This window comes from Siphateles boraxobius, unplaced genomic scaffold (genome assembly GCF_051911475.1).
Source record: "Siphateles boraxobius isolate OS27281-9 unplaced genomic scaffold, OSU_SipBor_1 30, whole genome shotgun sequence".
NCBI classification, from domain to species: domain Eukaryota; kingdom Metazoa; phylum Chordata; class Actinopteri; order Cypriniformes; family Leuciscidae; genus Siphateles; species Siphateles boraxobius.
Genome location: NW_027508920.1, coordinates 5798143 through 5801021, shown reverse-complemented (window position 1 = coordinate 5801021; position 2879 = coordinate 5798143). Strand labels below are relative to the sequence as shown.

The following is a 2879-nucleotide window of genomic DNA, read 5'->3' as shown; positions in this document are numbered from 1 at the left end:
ATAGCCTAGAAGAACTAGATATTGCGACAGAAACTTTTAACTCTCTCTTTACCAGCACTTTAGACACAGTTGCTCCGTTGCGTTTAAAGACGATCAAAGAAAATAGTCCAACGCTGTGGTACAACGATCACACTCAGGCCCTAAAGAGAGCAGCCAGAAAAATGGAGCGAAACTGGAAGAAAACAAAACTAGAGGTATCTTGCATTTCATGGAAGGAGAACTCGATTTCATACAGAGTGGCCTTAAAAACTGCTAGATCGGCTTATTTTTCAACCCTATTAGAAGAAAATAAACAAAACCCTAGGTATTTATTGGAAACAGTTGCTAAACTGACGAAAAATAAAGTTTCAAGCCCAGAAGTTTGAAAGCAGCACAACAGTAATGCCTTTATGACCTCTTCACTTATAAGATTGATAATATCAGGAAAAGAAAATTATAACTATGCAACCGTCTACTACAGTATCACATCAGACAATTCATTGTAGTCTCACTGACGAAAAATTTGATTCATTCTTTCATTGCTATAGGATAGGAAGACTTTTCTAAACTCTTTAAATCATCTACATCGACAACATGTATGTTAGACCCTATAACGACTAAACTATTGATGCTTCCAGAGGTCATAGATCCTCTTCTCAATATCATTAATTATTTTTTTCACTAGGATACTGTCATGTTTTAAGTTCTGTTTTGTGATCTGGTTTCCCCCTGTCTCTGTGATTTTGGTTTAGTCCTGTTATTAGTTCAGTTTTGTGATCTTGTTAACCCCTGTCTTTGATTTTTGGTTTAGTCCTGTTAGTGTTTCCCGGTCTGTTTAATTAGTAATTCCCTTCACCTGTGTTCTGTTAATTATCCTATTAGTCCCTGTTCATTTAAGCCTTGTGTTTTCCCTCAGTGTTTGTTGGTCGTCATCCTTGTATGGTTGTGTTACTGAATTCCTGGAGTTTGTTATTTTGTTCCTGAAGTTAAATTTTTAAATAAATCAACTACTTTGAAGTTCCTGCATCCTCGTCTTCAGCTACCTGTAGTGATGGCAAAATGAGGCTTCCTGAACCACTGAGACCTCGCAGCCCATTGCTTCACCCAAAGGTTCATTACTCGAAGCTTCATTCAGCATTGCTCACTAGTGACACAAGTAGCAGACAAATTAATTAATTCTGGACCAATGACCTGAGCAGACTTATGATGTCCATATAAAGCCACTATCCACCCCGTTCTGTTTCATTTATTTATTTATTTATTTTCTTCTCACTGTTAATGTCTGTAACCTTTCATTTGCAATAATAAAAAGACCTGAGCAGACATTTGTCCATTGCCTGGGTATAAAATAAAAGATGTAGCCTATCTTTCTCTGTCTGAATTTACTTGTGCAGAGACAACTGTCACACACACAGTTAATTAATTATTCATAAATTGTTGGGATAGTGAACAACAAAAGTGACACTGTGTTCCGTGCAGTGCTTATGGTGGAGGGAGTGTAATAAAGTAAACTACAACAGAATAAAGTCTGGGGTGGAAAAACGTTTTTTGTGGAGTGAACTTTTACTAGATTTAGTGCAGTGTTGTGCTTATGGGACTGGGGATTTAGAGGAGCAAACTGCAACACTGCAGTTTGGGGTGGGTGAAGGAAGGATTACAATAGATTTTTATTGAGAAACAGAATTTTTTTAAGTGTGTTGGGGTTTAGATGATTCCTCTTCTTGGACAAAACATCTCCAGCCTTGGAAAATATCCTTTCACAAGGAACAGATGCAGAGGAACATAAAAATGCCAGTGCCAGTTGGTATAAATGAGGATACTGATGCTTCTTTTGAGCCCAGACCGGGGAGGATTTCTTCTTTCTAGCTGGCTCCATTACCAGGAAAAAGGAAGAGACGCAAAAAGCAAACAAATTCAAAAGGGCGATCCAAAACAAAAAGCAGTCCAGATCCAAAAATCCAAATAATCTTATCTCATAATATAACAAGACTATAATATAGCTATAATTAAAAATAATAATATACGTATTCTAACCTGATATAATGTAATAATATACAGCCCTAACATATGACTCAATAACAATGAGAGTTCTTTGACTCTCTGACACTACTACTGCTTCTACTACTCCTAACAACACCCACAAGGTGGCGCGAGTTTCGAATCCCCTTTATCCGTAGCGACACTCTGACCGAACCGATGACGTATCCACACAAACCGAGGCCTCGTTTGTCATTGGTCACGTGATTTTCACATTAACAACACAAGCCTCGAATCGCGGCTTCATCTGGCACGCCCATTTTTTCTCGACACAAGCTCCGAAGCCTCGGTTCAAATGTCACATCACTAGCTACCTGCACACAACCTGACAGAACGACCAACCATAAAGAAAAGAAAAAAGGAAGATGGAAATCTGGAAATCCTTTGTGAGAACCTGCTGAGCTGTGTTCCGTGGGAACCGTGGAGGTCACAGGGGAGGATATGGGCGATATAGTCCAGTTCCGAGTCCAGTTAAACCAGAACCAGTCATCTGCACAGTCAAGTTTATTTACGAGTTTGATCACTTCACCGATCTCCCTCCTCTCATCGGTCCAGAAGAGCCAGAGCCAGTCTTCGAGCAAGACCCAGAGCCAGTCTTCGAGCAAGAGCCAGAGCCAGTCTTCGAGCAAGAGCCAGAGCCAGTCTTCGAGCAAGAGCCAGAGCCAGTCTTCGAGCAAGAGCCAGAGCCAGTCTTCGGGCAAGAGCCAGAGCCAGTCTTCGAGCAAGAGACTGTGCCCGTTCCTGAGCCGGTGTTTGTTCCGGAGCACACCACACGTGAGTCCACACGAGAAGACACAGCGCTGATTGTGATGTCTGCGGCGATTCAGTGTGTGTGGGCTACACGCACATCAGCTCTGGCCCAT

The 2879-nt window shown here is 41.1% G+C and overlaps 1 long non-coding RNA gene across 1 annotated transcript; it reads right to left on the bottom strand.

Moving 5' to 3' along the window:
- Positions 1 to 677: 677 nt before the first annotated feature.
- LOC143757234 (uncharacterized) lies at positions 678 to 2385 on the bottom strand. Its single transcript, XR_013210453.1, has 3 exons — positions 2331 to 2385; positions 767 to 1022; positions 678 to 708 (listed from the first exon to the last, which is right to left on the bottom strand). It is a non-coding gene; the product is annotated as an uncharacterized LOC143757234 (long non-coding RNA).
- Between the last annotated feature and the right edge of the window lie 494 nt (positions 2386 to 2879).